This window comes from Strigops habroptila, chromosome 2, assembly GCF_004027225.2.
Source record: "Strigops habroptila isolate Jane chromosome 2, bStrHab1.2.pri, whole genome shotgun sequence".
NCBI lineage: Eukaryota > Metazoa > Chordata > Aves > Psittaciformes > Psittacidae > Strigops > Strigops habroptila.
In genome coordinates, this window is record NC_044278.2 from 117,956,059 (window position 1) to 117,977,789 (window position 21,731).

The window sequence follows — 21,731 nt, forward strand, 5'->3', positions numbered from 1 at the left end:
TTAATGTGGTACAATCAGGTGAGCTGGTTTTGGAGGTTACATCACCAGTATGTATGCCAACTACAGGGCTCCTGCACCAAGCATCGGGCTATCTGTACTCTGTGCGCCTGCTGACTGTCAGAGAGGGAAGGATGGGGTTTCCATATACACCACCCATTTGTATTTTGATTGCTGCTCCATTCCCATTGTCTTGACCAGATTGTCGGAAGTCAGGCCATGCAGGTGTGAAAGAGCTGCTCAGCTGATAAGTTCAATGGTAAAAAACAAAGAGAAAAAAAGTGGAAAACAATGATTTTGCTTCCCTCCTTAAAAACACCACCTTTCCCTTCTTCCCTATTAGCCCTGATGTGGTTTTGGTTATAACTTAAGTGCTATGTAACTTAAGTGCTAGAATCCTTTTCATATGCATATGGATTTGTCCCAGGTTCCTTTGGAAATCATTGCTCTAAACTTCTGCTAGTTTTGCTATCTCAGATATGGAGAAATCTTTGTAATGGTTTGTCAGGTTGGCACCAGGATTTGTGTGTTGTGTGTTGCCTTGGACAATCTACCTTTCTTTTGGTAGACACCATTGCTGTAATACCCATGTCAGCTAATTTAAAAGATACATGGATTCCCATGTGCGATATTTTCACTGGTGGCTGGTTTAAAGGTGGCATTAGCTATTTCTAGCCATGAAAGGAGACAAATGGTCAAAATGTTCAAACTCTCTCATTGAAATATAAAAGCCAGTGTTCAAATCTGATGTACTGTAATTACCAGCATGTGGTTTGATCTCCCACAAATGAAATGGCTGGGCCAAGAAAGATGCAGATTAGTAGAAGTCAGTGGAATACTTTACAGTGAAACAAGACAGGCTTCCACGCTCTGCCACACAGTCCTGCATGAATGTAGTGAGAAGGGGACTACTGTAATTTGCTTACTTGTTAGTTACTCTTAGTATGTTGTGTTATTTCATGTTTGTACTGAAATTATTTTGAAGTCTTGGACCAGGCTGGAGCCAATCTATGAATTTCACACAAGCAGAAAGATGTTGTGTAACCACAGTCCTTTCCTACAGAAAGCTGGTACTGCCATTCCAAGGGGTCAGGAAGAGGGGTTGAGCAGATTACCCCTTACAATACAAAAGAAATCAAACAGAAACAGGAGACTGGTTTAGACATTGAGACAATGTTTTAAAATACACATTCTTACTTCCATCTTTCTGGTTTGGTTTGGTGGGTGGTTTTTTGGTGTTTTGGCGTTTTTTCTTAATCATTATTATTTAAATTATAACCTATGTTATAATAAAAAATTAGGTTTTTATAGGATTCGTGGAGCTACAGATTGTAGAAAAAAATGCAAAGAGATGTGAGCAAAGCAATAAAATAAAGAATATTTAATAGACAAATTTAAAACATAACTTCATGTATACTTATGATGGAATCAAGGACTTTATTATCTACGCCTTATCCCTGTTTACCCAGGTCTCCATGATAGTATTGAAATCCTCGGTTTTTCCTCCACCACAATATCACGCATTTGATAAAACAATATAACATAAAGGGAGGGGGAGCTTCCTGAGTTCTGTATTTTCTCTTACTGATTGCCATGGTTTTTTTTTCTTTCCTGATGCATTCCAGATCTGTTTTGCATTAAGTCATTCTTTACAACCTTGGATAAAATGGCTCAACTCTTTCTGCTGTTTGTTTATTTCTCCATCATTCACTCAATAGAAAAGCCATTGAGAAAAATGTGTAACGTGCCTGACATTTAGATATTTTAGTAGAAAAAAACATGTGCTATAGCTACCCACCCTGTGAACATATGTGGAGCAGGTTGTGTGTGGTATATAGTGTCAAGAATGAAATCCTTCTGTTTGGCTACTGCATATGCAAGAGATGCAAGAATCTGTGGTACAGACTTTCAGGGTGGCATATTGTACAAGTGTGATTGTCACTATGGGCCTTTCTAATGTAAATCCCCAAAACATGATGTGATACTGTTTGGAGCTTTTACAATAGGAGTCTATCTCTCATGTCCAGTCTTTGCTGCCTCAGCCTGTCCTGTTGACAGCAAACTTGTGGCTGCTCTGACATATACTGCTAATATCAAGCTTCTAAGGAGCTTGTGCTTGCAGAGCTCAGCTCCACTATGTCCCTCATGCAAACTACACAAAATCCCCCAGTAGAAAATGGACAGAATCAGCATTATTGGGAGTTTTCTTCAGTACAAATGTGTCTAAATCCAGCTACTTTACACTTTCTGATCAGAACAAAGGGAGCGAATTGGAATCTGACCTGAGGGTGTTTAATATTACATGAATTCAAGTTGTGCAAAAGTCTCAAAGGATCCCTTTGTGAACTGATACCATGAGACTACAACCAATTGTGCAATCTCAGCTACCCTACAATGCCATACATATGCAAAGGATCTCTAGCCTGATAGAAGGGTGGCTGGCGCCCAGCACTGTGATATTGTCTTCTCTCTATTAATCTCTGCAGGCTGATTTTGGCACAGTCTGCTCTGTAGCCCGAGATCTTTGTGGCTGGGAAAAAGTTTGGTTTGTCTTGAAAACTCGCTCAAGGCATCTCAGACTTCCCAAGCAAAGGGCGAGCCACTGCGATGACTTTGAAAGACCAAGCTGGAAGGAGACAGTGTTTCGTAGCAGGGTCTATCCAACTGTTTATTAATGCAAACAAGTCAGGGCAAAATGCTGATATTCACTCAGAATGGGAAAGAGCCATCTGCTGAATCCTCTGGTTTGCTTCCTCCTTTCTTCCTGAACTGGCCATGGGTATTTCAGAGGTTGAGTTGAATAATGTACCTCCATTAAACTGTAAGCCACACTTCATTGCTGCCCAGCTGAAGAACTGAGAACGTAGCATTCAGTTTAATATCCCTTTCAGATCATTTACCTTATTCAGAAGCTTCCTTTCCTAAATATTGTCATTCGCTGCGAACAGAACCCTGTCATCACCTATTCTCTACTTGTTTGCATGCTGATAGCTCTTCTCCTCTCATAAATTCCATTAATTAATGAATAGTCAGCAGGGAATTGTCTCCTCAGGCTCATTAAAGAAATGGACACTAAAATGATAGGAAAGCAGCTGCCTCCTTTCTGTCATTCCCTTCTGACGGATATTGCGTTCCTCATCAGCGCTAAATTATAACGCTGCTTTGATTAGCAGTCCGGTTACTTGCTGCAGCTGCATTTGGAGATGGGAATCTTAACTACGTAGTCATGTTTAATTGATATTCTCATCAAACTGTTAACATTGTAAAAAAATACATCAAGCTTGTGTATGTATATTAAATACTGATGGAAGGTTTTTTGACCTTGCAGGCAGATTGAAAAGACATGTTGTTTCTTGAAGCTTTCTTATAAGCCACTGATTATTACCTGTGCTCATTTGGGAACCAGAAGCAAAATCTGTGCAAAATACGAGGCCAGAGATCATCCTAAACACAAACATTTTTGATCACCATTGCAGTCCCTAAATGTGAATGCTCATTTCCGTGCTAAAAAAATACGTAGAAATTATTTATTTTAAAGCAGAGGATGAGATCTTCTGAATTTCACCTAAAGATTGCTAATCAAAAACTGTTACCCATTAGAAGAGTAAACCTATGTTGGACAGATAATCTATATCATGATTATGATATAGATTAATATATATTAAGTGTTTATAATATATAAATTACATATTATAATATAATATAGATTAATATATAGATTAATCTAGTCCATTAATAAATGGACGTAAATTAATAAAGTTTGGAAGGTGTTCTAATTCATACAAGAGGAGTGATTGGGCCAGACCTGCCCATATACACAATTATATGTAACCTGTGCCAGACTCAGGGTTTAAATTCTAACTCATCCTTTGTTGTTGAAAACTTATTCATAGACCAGACTACATCAGGACAGGCCCCTGCTGATACTGCTGACACATGCTGGCTCTCTACTACCATAGTCTTTAAACAGGAGATATCTTGTAGTTTTGAGGTAGTGTAACAAGCACTGTTGTTAACTGAGTCTTTTGTGGTTAGCACTTCCACTCAGATTAAATCAGATCACTTACTGAGCTCTGGGACCAAGTGGGAGATTGGAAACAAGGTAATGGGGAAAGTCTTTGGTCTGGTGCTGAAACCTGAATTCAAGTTCAACCAAAGGAAAGAGGAAAGGGAGAGAGGAAGAGATCTTATAGCAGCCTTTCAATACCTTAAGGGGGCTTGAAAGAAGTCTAGAAGGACTTTTTACAAGGGCATAAGGATAGGGATAGGACAAGGGGGAATGGCTTTAAGCTGAAAGAGAGTAGATTTAGATTAGATCAGGAGATCAGGAAGAAATTCTTCCCTGTGAGGGTGCTGAGGCTCTGGGCAGAGGTTGCCCCGTCCCTGCCAGTGTTCAAGGCCAGGTTGCATGGGGCTTGGAGCAACCTGCTCTGGTGGAAGGTTATGCTTATGGCAGGGGATTGGACCTAGATGGTCTTTAAGGTCCCTTCCAAACCAAAACATTCTGTGATTATATTATTTGCCATGGGGTATACCAGAAAGAATCCAAAACCCGAGCTACCAAGAACAACTCTTTAAACTCTATCCCTAGAATTAATATATTGAACACAGTTCTGAAATGAACTAAAATTAAATGGAAAGACTTCAAACCTCTTTGGCTTCCTGTTTATGAAGTTGCATTTCAGGACTGCATTTGAACTTTCATTATCAAATGTAATCACCTTTTGATGACAAAACCAAAACTTTCAGATTCAAATGTGTTGCCTTATTTATACAAGTAAAGAATCCTTGCCTCACCTTAAAAACTGCTCAGCTTGCTTGGAGAGATTTCTATTAGAAGTTTCAAATTTTGTGAAGGGTGAATCTAGAGTTGCTGATTAATCAACAGTGAATTGGGAATTTAAAATCATAGTTATATTTAATAGCAGGATTAACATTTGAAGGGACTCTCCCAGTTGGCTCCACTTGCTGCATTGTTGGAACATCATCTGTTTTCATTCTTTTGCACTCATCAGCACGGGCACCACCTCAACTGTCTTAACTATGAGATCAGGTCTAGATTCAACCTGTTTATGATAGCAATTTTGCTTCTACTTTTGGTGCTTCAATAGCTAAAAATATGGATGATTTTTACTAAGTTTGATGTGTGACCCTAACTTGTTACAGAGATTTTTAAATGGTAGTTAGAATCCCACTCTCCCCCTTCAGTTCTTCAGTGCAAATGTTCTCAGGTTTTGTTGATAGTTGGTGCTGTATCATGTTAAATATCATTACTTTAAGTAAACAACCAAAAATATTTCCTTTCTTCTTTGAAGTGCTTCTTTCTTTCTCTGATAACTTGTGATGGCAGTTTATTATTCTGTATTAATTGAATAATGTCTCCCTTTGAAATGCCTCGTAGCAGCAGTGAACAGATCGAGGTAGCTTAGTACAAAATATATATCACAATTTTCTGCAAGTCTGTGGGGGATTCACATCTGGTTTAGGATTATTTAGAAATGTCATGGCTCCACCATAAAAAAAAAAGGTATAAAAATCATTCTCTGTAGCAGTTTGTAACTGGCTCCAAGTGTGTGCATCTCAGCTGCCTTAAATTAGATGAAATTAATTTAGGCCTAAGAGGACTGTTCACGGGCATGTTATAAAGTTCATGGTGCAAATTCAAAACTTCTAGTGGCTTGAGTAGGTTTTAGCTACAATTCAAACAGGGATGGATTCTAAAATGAAACAACTGTTATTCTTGGAACCTGGTTCACATCTACTAATTGTTGGAATAGTTAGCCTCATTTTTACCTTCTTAACAGAAACTTTAATTACAGTTGTGTTCACTAAAGATGTTACAGCTGTCCAATTCCTTCAGACCTTTCCTTTGCTGAACAGAAGTCTCTTGAAAGCCAATCTCTAATCCAAGGATCCAAAAAGATAGGTGGGGTTTATCAATTTATCTCATATAAATATCTGGTTATCCAATAGCAGAAGTGCTTTTACCAGTCAGGAGGATTAAATGTGGATTTATTCCTAGATAAAATTTTTACCTCTTTTTAAACCTTTCATATTTTTTTTCACGCTTACATCTCTTTTTGTGTATATTGATCTCTAAGCTTCAAGTCAGTGAATGATTTATGCCTCTAAGATGATGCATTAATTACAACACACATTTCTTGTTAATTAAAAAGTGCAGTTGGCTGAGTATTTGATATTGTTGTTAAATTAATTCATTAGATCCTTTAAAGTAAAAGCCAGGATATGATCTTCCAATAGCGTTACACTTGATGCTGTTGTTCCACACCAAATACCATAACATGTAGTAATCAAATGAAACAAGAAGTGTGCATCTATGACAGAGGAGCCAGGCTGTCTAGCTGCTAGTAAGGATCTGAAGACAGGAGAGAAGGGGAAATTATTAGATTTAAGATCTGTGTCCACAGTTATAAAGAGAAGGAGCTTGTATAAGAGGAAAAAGAAAAACTAAATCTGTAAAGAATTTTTACTTAACCATACAGGCAGGTGAATCAGTGTTTTGTACCACTTCTCTGAAAAAACCCCCTACTTCTTTTCTAACACAAGAGTGAAGAGTAACAGGTAACCTGGATTAACCTGAGCTGGGTTGTTTTTCATTTAGAAGTGTATGATGTATAAGTCTGTAACTAATGTGTTTTGATTGATGTAAGCTGTAGTTAGAACCCTACTGGAAGTCCTGTGATGAAAAAGCCTCTTGATCTGTGCCTCACTGCCTGAAGAGTTTTGCTGCTGGGATTATTGACACTGGTTGACAGTGTGGTGAACTGCAACTATTTTCACTCAGTCAGGAACCTTAGATTTTCCCAAGGCAAAGAATGAGTTTTCCTTTTTGGACACACTTGGTATTTGTGTTGCCTTAGAGAATATGATAAAGAAAACTTCTGCAATACAGATATAATAATATTTGGAGAGAAAAAACAGTTAGGATGTAGTCTTTGGTCCAGCAGACTTCAAGAAGGCTTCAGTAGATTCAGGAAATTACCAACATCACAGACCTCTTCACAGAATCCTAGAATGGTTTGCATGGAAGGGACCTTGAAGCTCATGCAGTTCCAACCCCCTGCCATGGGTAGGGACACCTTCCACTTGAGCAGGTTGCTCCAAGCTCCTGTGTCCAACCTGGCTTTGAACGCTGCCAGGGATGGGGCAGAATTGTGGTTTAAGCCCAGCCAATAGCTAAGTACCATGCAACTGTTCTCTCACCTCTCCTTAATTCTCATGTGTCAGTTTGTTTATTGTCTTTTTTAGAAACCAAGAAATACACATCTTACATATTCATTGCTTAGTGTTTGTATTATGGAGTGTTTAATGGCAATAATCTAAGTTGTTACGTAGAAGATGGTCAATAGGTGAGACATTATTTCTAGCCATATTTTAAATCTAATTCAAAGGCTCCTCAAATTAAATGGTCTTACTATAGATGTCACTTTTCCATTTTTGATTTTCTGTTATGATGATCTTTTTCAAAGCACAGCATCAATTGTAAGCAGTACATGAGAGAAATGTGCTTTCAGAATTATAGTGGGGTACAGTGGTCACATGAGAAATGGACACAGCACCCTGATTCCTTTTTAAGAGTGTATATTAGCTAAGGATACGGCAGTGATATGTTTCGTCATGAAAGACAACAGGAAAATGCTATCTTGTGTCCAAGCGAGTAGACCTGGGGCATGCATACATTATTGCAAAAAGAAAGCTTTCCCTCACTTCTTACCTTATTCACTTCTAGTTAATCAGGAATAAATTGTCCTGTTGTGGGTATGAAAATTGTATTTACCCAGGTATTAAAGAAGGCTCTTACTGGTCTTTTAAAGCAGAAGTTCAAATCAAACCACTGTCAAACCTGTCAAAAGCATATTTTTCAGCTCTTTAGGAAGAAGGAAATTTGAAACTTTAATGATAATGGAATTGTTTTGATAAATGACACAATAGAAAGGACACGAAACTGTTTAACAAAAGAATAATCATGAATGTCTTCCTTCCTGTCTGTTGCAAATAAACTAAACAGATATACATCCCAAATTAGATATGAAAACAGCTTCACTAGCAAAGAAAGGCATCTAAGGGATAAGGAGTTTCCAAAGCCGTGAATGTGAGTAAATATGAACAGAAGGAATTTAGGGTTATTTGGGATTATCACAGCAACCCAAATAAAATGGATTTTAGTGTTGATCTGTTTTTGTGAGATGCAAATGAAACACACAGATGCTTTAGGGAGGATCAAATTTAACAACTCTGAAACTTTGTGTATTTAAAAGCATAATATAAATTTTAATCATCATTCCATATGGGATTTTCTGCGGATGGAGCTGCAGAGCTCAAAGAAATTATTTATGCCAGTGTTTGTGGCACTGGGAGTACCAAACAATGTCTCACAAGGACAAAAGGGAAATGTGCTGTAAACACTGGATCAGCACCATGGCAAAATGCTGACTTCTGTCCCCTGCCACCTTTCGTAGACCTCAGCCCTCCAGCTCCTTTTCTGTAGCACATTCTAACCGTGATTTGTTTTGGAAGTTCTGGCCTGTGTGGGATTTCGGAGGGTATATGTGGAAGACAGTACATTTGCTGTATGTTTTCTACAGTCACAGGTGGCAGGACTTGATGATCAGACGATAATGCACCTTTTTTTCTTAGTTGGCCCCTAAAAACTCTACAAGACCTTTAAGAAAATGAGTCCTAATGAATCAGCTGATAATTTACCATTATCATAGAATCATAGAGTCATAGAATAGTTAGGGTTGGAAAGGACCTTAAGATCATCTGGTTCCAACCCCCTGCCATGGGCAGGGACACCTCACACTAAACCATGTCACCCAAGACTCCATCCAGCCTGGCCTTGAACACTGCCAGGGATGGAGCATTTGCCACTTCTCTGGGCACTTTGTTCCAGTGCCTCACCACCCTCACTGTAAAGTTCTTCCTTATATCTAACCTGAACTTCCCCTGTTTCAGTTTGAACCCATCACCCCTTGTCCTATCACTCCAGTCCCTGATGAAGAGTCCTTCTCCATCATCCTTGTAGCCCCCTTCAGACACTGGAAGCTGCTCTGAGGTCTCCTCGCAGCTTCTCTTCTCCAGGCTGAACAGCCCCAACTTTCTCAGCCTGTCTTCATACGGGAGGTGCTCCAGCCCCTGATGATCCTCGTGGCCTCCTCTGGCCTTGCTCCAACAGCTCCATGTCCTTCTTATGTTGAGGACACCAGAACTGCACACACAAGTTTCTTGTTACAAAAACTTACTTTGAAACAAGTGATGTTGCACCCTAAACCTCCTCTGAATAAATACAGTACTTGGGGAGGGTCTTGAACAGTGGCTGGAAAAATATAAAACAAAATTAAATGACTTTTTCCTCTTTCTACTTAGTCTATTCAGCTTTTAAAAGTAGGATCTGCTGGATGATAATTCATTGACACAATTTATTGTATTTTCAAATTTTGGGGAAAAGAAGTAAAGAATCACTGCATTTCAGACAAGGTGTATTTAGCAAACACAGCTTCCCCTGGAGCTTTGTACTCCACATAATTACATTCCACATACAGTAATTGAAACTTGCAAATACGTCAAACTGTGTGTTTTCACAAACCAGCAGTAATCAACTCAAATGATTTAAATTCACTATTTGACATAATTGCTATAAATATGACAGAAAAAAAGATATTTCTGGGGTGTATTGCTCCATTACTATATCAAATGAGTACCTAGGGAGAGTAGTGCATTTGTTCCTATGTAAATCTGCAGGATAGCAACAGTCAGTATACTGAATTCTTGTTTTTTCCAGAAACTCTATTCAGGTTTACTAAAGGATTTACTAAAAGGGAAAGCTCTGCGGTGTGGGACCATCCGTGTACATCTCTGATTCCAAAATTACCATCAAATCAAGCAATTGGAAACTGCTGGCCAGAAGCTCAGCAGCCATCAGCAGGAATAGCTCCACTGAAGTCAGATAAAACAGTGCTGATTCTTACCACCAGAGAATTCAAATTGCACTTGAAGGAAGCATACCCATGCTGGTTGCCCTACGTTGTTGCAATAGACTTGTCAACTCCACAAAGACTATTCTAAGACCAGGGGTTGTACTATTTGTTGTGTGTTTCATGTGCGACAGAAATGGCTCTCTAGGGGTTCATGTAAGCCAAATGCTGATTGTAGTTTCCAGCCCTTCTGAACCTTTGAGGTGCCATGAGTCCTTAAGAAAAAGATTTTTCCAACACGTTTGCTGTGCAGATTGAAATGAAAAGGAGAGGGCAGGGGGGATGGAATCAGTCTGGGTATCCTAAATCATGGTTGGATGTTTCATACCATAAAGTTGAGTTCATTTATCCCATCCTGATGGCTGGCTGACAAAAAAGCATACACGATATTAACTGATAATGTGTATCACTGATGGCAAAAAGAATCAATTGAGTCATTGCAGGAAATGGATGCATATGTAAATGTTTGTACAGCGGTGTTAGGAAGCATGAGAACTTTCCGGGGGTCTTTTACAACGTCTCAGTTCTAACTAGTCTTTGATAGTCCTTGGAGGTAAGGTGAATTAATGACGTGGAAAGAAAAATCAGATAACTTTTCCATCCCTTAAATTATATGTGTGGATTAAAGATTAAAAAAAAAAAAAAAGGTGAAAAGAAAGTGCAGATCCTGCCTCAGTTGTACTGCAGTTGTTAAGGAGTAATGCAGCCACCAAATATATATATTACTGCAGCAGGAACAAGGGAGAAGAGAGAGAACAAGATTTAAAAGGGGAGGGGGTTTATCTTTTACTTCATCCCTCTGACTGTATGGTACAAGGCTGAGTTTAAACTTATTCAATGATCTTTTCGGTCTCTGTAAGTTCCCTCAATATTCAGAGCTCCCTGTGGACATTTCCTACAGTGGTGCTCTGAAGTGGCTGGATGCAGAGTAATGTTTTAGGACTTGTTTATCACTATTTTTCTCTTTATTATTTTTCTTTTAAATAGAAATAGTTTGTGTTTTTCTTCTGCAAACAGACTGATCTGCACTTGAATATTTATCTGCAGAACCATAATATTTTATCTAACAAAAAAAATCGTTATCTATTCAACATCTAGTTTAAGAAGAAATGATACGAAGAAAGGCGTAGCTGAACACACCAATTATGAATCATCAGCCTGTGTCTTCGGTATGAGGAGTATTGGCCTGACAAATCAACACAATTGTTTCTCACCCAGAGCTGCTGCTAGCTACAGAATGGCCACTTAAGCTGTCCAGTGGCATCTAAACTGCTGAAGTTGAACATAACCGAATGTTCTTTTTCATCAATACAGTGATTTAAACTGATGTTGCATTCACCCTGTATCCAAAGCTTAGAGTCTGAGAAAAACTCTCAAGCCATTGAATGTTGAGACACATGAAGAATTTTTTACAGAATTTATGCAGAATTCTAAGTATTCCAAAAGGATGATTTAATTTAAAAATTATATTTATCACTGTGTAAGATTATGAGATGCTTGAACAGAATGAAAATGCAGTAAATCTAGCATGTTGTGCCTTATAATGAAGAGCTGATACACAAACCAGACTACTTCAGTGGAGGGCGTGTACCAGGGGAATTACATCCTTTCTACTTGTCATGTAATACTCTTAGATGAAGCACCTAAGTGAACGTGCCACTTTTGCATTGTATGGCATAGAATCATAGAATAGTTTGGGTTGGAAGGGACCTTAAAGATCATTTAGTCAACCCCTCCTGCCATCAGCAGGGATGTCTTTTCACTAATCCAGGTTGCTCAAAGCGCTGTCCAACCTGGCCTTGAGCACTGCCAGGAATGGGGCAGCCACAGCTTCTCTGGGCACCCTGTGCCAGCACCTCATCACCCTCACAGGGAAGAATTGCTTCCTAATATCTAATTTAAATCTACCCTCTTTCAGTTTAAAGCCGTTATAAAGCCATAGCCCCTTGCCCTATTGCGATAGGCCCTTCTAAACATCTGTCCCCATCTTTCTTGTAAGCTCCTCTTTAGGCACTGGAGCTGCTCTAAGGTGTCCCCTTCAGGAGCCTTCTCTTCTCCAGGCTGCCCCAGCCCAGCTCTCTCAGCCTGGCTCCAGAGCAGAGCTGCTCCAGCCCTCGCAGCAGCTCCGGGGCCTCCTCTGGCCTCGCTCCAGCAGCTCCACGTCCCTCTTGTGCTGCTGCCCCAGAGCTGGATCAGGACTGCAGGGGGGGTCTCCCCAGAGCGCAGCAGAGGGGCAGGGTCCCCTCCCTGACCTGGTGCTCACACTTTGGGGGTGCAGCCCAGCACACGGGGGGGTTCTGGGCTCAAGCGCACACTGAAGCCGGGTCATGGGGAGCTTCTGATTGACCAACACCCCAAAGTCCTTCTCTTCAGGGCTGCTCTCCATGCAGGAGAAACTTATTATGGTTGGTCAAGCTCAACAGAGCCTTGGCTCAAGCATACAGTGAAGAGAGAGTTTACATGAGCTCCCAGGTTAAAGTGGTTGGCTCTTACAGATTTAAAATCACCTAGGAATCACACAACTGGATTTGAGTCTTCGCATAATCTTTTTGCTCTCCTATTAGGGCAGTTATTCTTTGTGTCCATTCCCTGACCCAACTTCAGGCAAATTTGCTCCTTCTGTAGGAAATAAAGTGGTCTTGGAGGACAGCAAAAATGTTTGGAATGGGTAGATTATAATTAACACGCAGGAAGCCATGGCTCTTGACCTGTAAGAAGCTATAAATTGCTTGGAAAGTAGAATTATGGGTTTGAAGAGTATATTGCCTAAATCCATATAAAGAAGCCTAATTATTTTTAGATATTTCTTCTAATTTTTTTTTTTTTTTACCCCTTTTATGCCACACAGCGAACTTAGAGAGGGAATGAACAGGTAGATGCAGTCACACGTGTGTCCTTCTACATACATCTAACATATTCATGGCATATAAATATACATAAGGAGGTCCAGGGTCCTTCTAGGGAGTTGTCAGGAACAGCAGAAAACAGGGCTGCAGTGCTGACCAGAGGTCTATCCAGGAAATGGGACTAATGACGTGACTGGAGACAGACTACCTGAAATACAAGTCCAAGATCTGGCCAGGACAGGGCTCAAGACAGGCACACATATGGCATAGCTCAGAAGGGGATTAGGGACCTTGTGCGAAGAGTGCAGGTGAAGGGCCCAAGTAAGGCTGGTCAGGGCAAATAAGGCTAATTAAGTTTCTCAGGGTCCTGACATAGGGATCAATTAATTTAAATTTAATTAATTATAGATTTATTAATTTATTTTATACTGATATTTCTTTTGCCAGCAAACCAAGAGGACTTTTGGCTGGTAGATAGATTTTACATTCCATGCCAGAAGAAGTCCTTTCATTTAAAATATATCATCAAATATATATGGTTTGGATCAGAAAGGGAGTTTCAAAAGTCTGTGTTCTTGTATACCTTGTTGGAATTACATAAACCACAGTCTTATTTGAAATGTAGTGGTTTCAGATTCAGTAATGGGCATTCACAGTCAGGAATTTGGCTGCCTGATGTCTCCTCCAATATTGTTTTAGAAGCTTACACCCTTAATTGAGGTTAGCCCTTCTGCGAGTCCGCTGGCACAGAAAATGAAGCGTGATTGTTGATATTAAATCTGTACTAGCAGCTGCTTTCAGAATGTATTTGTTGGACTAAATATCCCAGAACACATAATGCTGAGATAGTTTAAATTTCAGAAAACACTAAGAAAGTCCAAAATAATTTTAACAAGACATGATTTTCATCCCTCCCTTCTCCCTAGTCACAAATAAGCAGCTTATTTACAAGAAGACTTATTGCTATTATCATTACATGTTCTTTCAGAATTAAGATGTAGCTTAACAAATAGATTTGTATCAGTGACATGTGCTAATGGTTGGGTTATCGCCTGAAAATGTGACACTCCTATTAACACATCTCAGTTTAGGTTCCCTAATGAGCACTCAAATTTATTTTAAAAGACAGTGAAAAGAAAGTTATTACATATTAAACAGTTACCACTTGTTTATTTAGCACATTTACTGAATATAAACAGCAACAAGGGCTGTGTCATTTGCACAGGATCTATCTACGCAATCTTCCAGTGGTGTCTGTTAGCACAGGCCCATTTAAAACAGCTGCAGATTTACTTTCGGACGTGCAATGATCACAGCAATTTAATGTAATACTGTTTATCAAAACCTTTTAATCACTCAGATTTAATGGAATCTTTATATTCATTGCTTTAGTCTCTGAACTGTTCCAAGTTAGATTTTACTAATAGGTAAACAAGAGCTGAGGCAAATGGGATTTTAAAATACCAGGTGTGCCTGTTGCCTATACTGTAAATTGACATTTGGTGCTAAAAAGCTAGTTTCATACTGTGCTACCTGAGTGTTTTTCCATAGTCTCCAGGATGTGCTGATAAGTCATTATCTTGTACTATTTTCCTGAAAGGCTTTGACCACAAGAAATAGATCTGATTTGCTCCAGTTTTGTATTAATAATCTTTGGGACTCTATTTGTGGAGTAGTTTGCACTTTTCGACTAAGACATTAAACCAAAGATATGAGCACTGATGTTATGAATTGTCTTATAGGATATTCCAACCTAGACTTCCTAGAATATCTTGTTAATTCCTTCTTGAAAGTTCTTCTAGTTTCCTTGTATCTAAAGTGAATTCTTTATTTTACAGCCACACTAAGTAGGCATAATTTGTGAGTTAAAGGAGCAAAATCTTACACATTCTTACACATTGAGGCTCTCTTACTAGTCTAAATTACATCAGACTCCTGATGCTCTTTGCTGCAATTATGTTGAAATGATTTTCATATGGTATAAGCCCAGGGGTCTCTGGGTGTCTAGCTTTTAGATGCTATCTTGATACTAGATTTGGAGTTCTTATTTCTTTCACACCTTCAACTTGACTGGACTGCTTGGAATCTGGGTTACCTTCTGGTGCTTAATGCTAGCATCCTCTGATCTTGTAGACCTGATCTGCCAGGTCTACAAGAGGAGGAGGAACATTCAGCCCTTTAAGACAGGATATCTACCCATTTGGAGCTTTGGGAAAGAAATGCACATTTTCTTTTCTGAATGATCACATTGTACCATATGAGCTAGGAGATTTATTCTTTTCTTCTTACTTGCATATGCCCATCTGAGCTTTAGAATTCCCATTTAAGTGGTTTAATGGCTTCCTATGTTCTTCTCAGAGAGGGACCAGCAAAACAAAGAGTAGTGATACTCTTATCTTTTAACATACAGCAGAGGGTAAGTGCAGTACAATACCTAGGCAGATGAGGGAAGGATGTCTTCTGAGCCCATAACATGTATAATCCTGAAGAACACTGTGCATACCTAAAGATTGAAAACAATGCATACATATTCATGTATTCAGATTGTATAAACTGATGGGGACTTTTTTAGAGCATAATGTGCAACTGTATTTAAAAGTCTGACCCAATCACTTTAAAACCTAATGTATTTTCCTTTTTACTCTACAAACACCAAGTGATAATGATTTGATTTCATTTTATGAATGCTGTCACAAACACACACTCCAAAACTAATCCTTCCTTAGTGTGTTCTGGTAAAATCATAGTCCTGGCTTTGAACTCAGCATGTTGTGTGTACACAGAGTACACGTTTCTGTACACAGTGTGAACAGCTCACATGAAAACAAATATCTATCTCACCTTAGCCTAGGTGGGATTTGTGTAAAAGGATCTGTGTACTGCTTTAGGACCACATTTAATGTTTGTGGGAGCAGCTCTTTTTTTCTTTTGTTTTGGAGAATGTCAGCTTCTCATGAGCCTCTCCTTAAGTATCTCTAGGTTTTGGTTAGCAGCGCTGTGGAGGCTGAGTATACAGGTATCAAAGTACCACCTGTATGACCCACATAAGTTATTTTCAGCTTTGGCAGCTAATGCAGGAAGGTAGGAACTGCTTAACAATCCTATCAGACAGAAAGGAATTATGACTATGGACACAGAGCTTCGTCTGATCAGTGTTACACAAGGTGGAGCGATGTAAGGTGCTTCAAACTGAAACAGTATTTGTAGCTGGCTGTCAAAATCTTCCACCAGATAGTCCCACCCTGACAATATGCTTGCTTTTATGCACATGGCCAAGTGTGTAGCGTAGAATCATAGAATATGATTTGGGTTGGAAAGGCCCTTAAGATCATCCAGTTCCAACCCCCTGCCATGGGCAGGGACGCCTCACACTAGACCATGTCACCCAAGGCTCTGCCCAACCTGGCCTTGAACACTGCCAGGGATGGAACATTTACCACTTCTTTGGGCAACCTGTTCCAGTGCCCCACCATCTTCACAATAAACATCTTTTTACCTGTCATTAGTAAGGAGTCAGTCACACTTAAGCCTTGAAAATGAATATACGAAAAAAAGGCTCCCTGCAGTCTCAAAAGTTATAATAGGAAAACAGGCTTCCTAATGATGGGGCACAGACCTACATTTAATTCTGTTGTATTGCTAACAGAAACTATAACCTAGAGACTTAGGAGACAAAAAGATCTCAAATCTTGTATCCTTACAGCTGGCCTTACCTCTTATCTAGGAAATCCTAAACCTTGTTGATTTGAGAGGTGTGGAAAAAGGATCACTTTATAACAGACCTACTTCTTTTACTCCTCTCTGCATATTCAGTGCTGGCCGTAGCTGAAGCCGTAGCACAGGGGAAGGAGGAAGGCAGATCTTTGACCTGAAGCATTCTATAGCCCTTTCATGCTCTAACTCACCCACGCTGCACCCTGCCTACAGCACATCCAGTAGCTGTGGCATTATTGCTGGAGTGCAATCCAGTTAACTCCAAAGAAAGAGCGTGCTTTATAGCATGCACACTGCAGACAAAATGGGAAGGGCTCAAGGGGTGAAAGCCTCTAGCTGAATGCGATCAAGTCTCATCGTGTTTGCTGGTTTGACATACTAAGTTGTACTACGTGTGTGGAACTCATTTCTGCAGAACATAAGAGGCGGGATTACAGGACAATCAGCCATGCTCTGTCCTGTGTTTTGCCTTCTCAAGGACGCTTGTAGAGGGACGTGGTGATCTTAAAGGTCTTTTCCAACCTAGTTGATTCTGTGATTTTATGATTATCTGCATCTCTACATTGGTATAGATTAACTGGGAGCCAGGCTGAGTTTTCGTTGCGTATATCTTCATCTCACACAATACATCCTGGTATGCAGAAAACATTTCTGATCTATGTTACCCACCGTACTGCAAAGAAATATTTCTGGTGCTTTGCCCTTTGCTCACCTAGAATGACCTTCATTTGGATAACATTATTGTCAGTGTGGGAGAAGGGACTAGAGACAGGTTAGCCTTTAGAAAATGCTTTAAAAACCTTTATATGGGTGCTGCATGAAGTATCCTTTGAGTTTTGGCATGTTCCTGTCACTTGTACTTTATATCTTCCTGTCTTTCACTTCCCTTCTAAGTGGGGCTGCAGGTTTGTTATGGAAAATTTAAGAACAAGCAAAGGTAAAAATGCCTGAAATCATGGAAATTACATCAGGACATACAAAAAAGAAATGGAATTTTACAGACACCTTAATTTTTTATTTTTTTTAGTTTTCCAAAATGGATCCTTATTCATATAAGGTGGGTTTGGTAGGTGGACTGTGTGACCTAATAGTTTTCTTTTAGCTCAGCCTGTAAAAATAGGATGTTTATGTAGATTTCTTAGACATTTTCCATCCTTTGGCACTTGATGCCATCTGCATTTCTTCTTAGACATGAGATGTTCAGACCTCTCAGATCTACTTCCTGAATGAGTCTTTTTCTTGATGATGTTTCTTTTTCTTTTAATATGATTACCATTTAAAAAATCTGTGCTTTTTAATATTAGCTTTTTTTCCCTCAATTATATAGGAAATTGAGTTATCCAGTTAGATATACAGTAGCTATTGGTACATTTTTGTATTTTATATAGTAGGTATGTTACCAAATCATCCTCAGACTGCTTTATACGTTTATAGATAGGAAGGAGGCTCAACTGCTGGCCTTTGCTCTTGCTGTTCAGTCTTATCTTACGACTTTCTCATTCACCTGCATGTTCACACATCAGAACAGAAATGCCAGAATGTCAGAATGTCACAGGAGAAAGAACAGAGAAACCTGTGAGATATTCTAAGGCACTGATGACAACTATGACTTACAACCTCTGGTGTTCTGAGACAATGGTATAAAATAAAGAGCCTGTGGATGATGGATCTTAATTCTGTAGACTTTTTTCCCCCAATACCTTGTGTAAGGATAACCAGCAAACACTTCAACTAAGTGTCCTGGGTTCAGCTTACACTACAACACTAAGAAAGGATAATATTATCAATTCGTTTTGCATTCACTGTGTGCAGGTGAATAATGTGCAGGCCGAAGGATTATCAGCTGGGCTTCCTGTGGATGACATTTTCTGACACAAATTCGTGATGTCCAAAGACAACACTGGCTAACCTTTATCTAGGATAGGCATAAGCACGTATGTGTCATCATCTTCCATTTAGGAATTCAATTGAGCACTCTTTCTGAGTTGCACTTTCAGTATTGCTGGCAAATACTAACACACTCTTTCCTTTACAGTTTGTTTGTTACCCAATCAATCTTATCTTATAACCATCCATGGAAAAGGAGTTACCTTCTGCAATGCAAAGATCTCTCCTTTCTTTAACATTCTGTGACAGTGACAATGTCCTATCCTAAAGCTGTCTACAAAGAACGTGTTTACAGTTTGATTTTTTTGCATACTATTCTCTTTTTAAATGTTTGCAAGTAAATTTAATATAGAATTATAGAATCATAGGGTGGTTTGGGTTGGAAAGGACCTTAAGATCATCCAGTTCCAACCCTCTGCCATGGGCAGGGACACCTCACACTAGACCATGTTGGCCAAGGCCCTATCCAGCCTACTTTTGAAGTCAGCTTGTCTCTTGAGCTTGGTCTTTATGGTTTAAGAGATGGGAAAAAAGTAGGGAGTCAGAGCTGATGGCTTCATATTGCATCATAATGTGTTTCCATGAATTATGAAGTACTTTCTGTTTAGGATATGTGTGAACACATTTTTGCTATCTTATGCCATTGATTTCCAGGCTTTCCAGCATAACTAGTTGTACACTTTCCTCTTTTTACATGTGGAATTCATTTAACCTAGTGTCAGGATCAGGATTCAGCTGTCTGTGTACAGGTTTATTGTACCGTTCGAGATACCCTGATGTACTTGAAGCATCCTCATGGGGGACAGAGATATAACACAGGAGATTTGCACCCCATTGGTGCAAATCACTAGCTGAAAGACAGTGAATGTAGTTCATATTGAGATAAATAAACTCTTGTGTATGAGTATGGACCTGACCCCTCTCTGAAAGTGAGATGAGGTCAGTCCTACCCTTAGAAAAACTGCAATGGAAGCATTTATCTGGTTATGCCTTATAACCATCCTGTAATGCTAAATGGTGTTCATAAGGTGATGCAGCTATTTTCACATTTCTGGTGTAAAGTTTGACAACATTTAACATCATTTAATATTATTTTCGTGAGTATGAGTTTTGCACACTGGTTACACACTGAAAAAAACCCCAAACAAGCCCAAAACGTTAAGCACAGACTTTCAGGTAAAGAGCAAGGTAAATGCTAGTGTAAAATACACACAACTGATAAATAGTTTTTGCTAGGTTTAATTGCCTGTGTTTGAATGACTTGCAAGACTGTTTGTAGCAGCACCATCTAGGGGCTACAGCGAATAATAGTAGGGAGTAGGGAGATTTCCAAACCCATTTTTCGGTCTCACTGGCACAGCTACAGAGTTGAAAAAGATTCATTTGGAATTTCAACAATTCTTTGTTCAGTGAGCTTCAGTGACTCTTTTTTTACTAAAATACAGAGACATGAGAAAGAAGAAAGAGGGTTTGACCCGATGTTTAAATGAAATGTCTTGGTGAAAAGCTGGCTCCACTGAAGGCAATGTGAAAGCTTCCATTGATGCCTATGAGCTGAGATTTTACTTGATTACTTCTCCTATTTAAATACATTCCTCCTTTAATGAAATACATTTACATCTGTAACATCTGAGACTGACAATTCTAAGACTTAATCTTTCTGTAGCATCTTTTAACTTGAGTTGAAGAGTTGAAAGCAAATCAGAAATAATAACCAGACATTTGTGCTTTCTGCTTAAGAGACTGTGCAGAACTGCATTGCTCTGTTCTGTTTCCCTTGCCTTTCCAATACACAAAACATTTCATCCATCAGTAGCTACTGCCTCAAAGCCCAAAAAGCTCCATAAATTCTGGATTATCTCTGTAATCTCTAATAAGAAAGAAAATATTTGAGGACCGACCTCCTCTTTCTTAAATTCCGTAGTTGAAAACACAAGTAACTAATCGTATCAGTAGAATTAAAGGGATAGAATTAATAGCAGCAGAAAAATTATAAGCAGATACTAGGGTCCAGTTTCAGCAACCTGCTAGTTTTGTTTTCCCTCCTACCTATTCTTTTTCAAGGTTTTGGGTACAGGAATAATCATGATAATGTGCTCATTGCCAATTACTAAGTCTTTTAGAATAAATTACAAATTTGTGTAGAAAGCTAAGGTATTGAAAAAGCCAAAACACTGAAGAAAACACATGCCTGCTTTAATATTATTACTAGCTTCAATTAGGTTAAACTAGAAATGGAGGTAGTACTTACCACTTTTTATTAGAGCATTAACTGGGGAATGAAAAGAATACCAAATCAATCAGGAGAAAGAAAAGAGAAGCGAAACAGAGGACTGAGGGACATATTGAGGTATTTGAGCTTGCTGTTTAGCAGGTGTGCTCCCAGATTTCATCCTGGACCGCCAGAAGCTCAGTCCTGGACAGCACGCATCAAAAGCTGCCAGAGCATCAGCACTTTGTGTTTGACACAGTGACTGTGAAACTTGTGTGGCATGGGACTTGGCTGAGAAATACTCAGCTTATCAGTTTGCATCAGGATTAAATTTCTGCCCTGATGTTTTATCTGAAAATATCTGCTTAGCTAGGAATCCTAATGCAAAAGTTTCCTACCTTTGCTGGTCCAACACAGTGAGTTATATTGAAGCTAAAGTGCGGCTGGTGAAGGGAGGAAGGACTTCTGATTATGAACTTCCTAAGTGATTTTATTTTTGTTCAAACCAGGCACCATTTTTGACCATGTGGAATGTTTATAGTCTTATAAATTGTTATGCTATTGAATTCACAATTGCTCTCTTAGGAAATGCAACTATTATGCAGCTAAACTGCACATCAGGGATGTGGCTTCTGCAGGATCCCCATCAAGTCACTTTGGGGAGACAGGTGGGATTTGGAGTACATCCCATGGTCTGAAGTGGGATGGTCTGAATAAACCCAGCTATGCCTTTGGAAAAATGGGTCTGAAAATGCTGTAGTGTGCCACCCTCTCCCAAAGCTTCTGATTACTAAGACAAATTTGGCTTTCTGTGACCTCCCATCGCAGTGGTTTGCTTTTAGTGTTGTGAGACCCAAACTCATGTAGGAGAGCATTCATGTTGTGGGAAAAAATCATAGAGGGCATGTTACATGCCTTGAGTTTCCCTCCCATGCACTTGGAGGGGGGAATGATCCTCACCTTTGTACGCTGGGGACATGGAGGCAGTCACAGCTGATTGTGTCTTGCACGTAAAGGGACAAAGCTAGCAAACAACGTTTAATCTGTGTCAAGTTATAGGGTCTGAGGATTCTTTGGACT

General features: G+C 39.3%; 1 protein-coding gene across 3 annotated transcripts in view; it reads left to right on the forward strand.

Moving 5' to 3' along the window:
• TENM4 (teneurin transmembrane protein 4) overlaps positions 1–21,731 on the forward strand; it is a 1,610,848-nt gene that overhangs the window by 507,349 nt on the left and 1,081,768 nt on the right. The gene's annotated exons all lie outside the window — the stretch shown is intronic.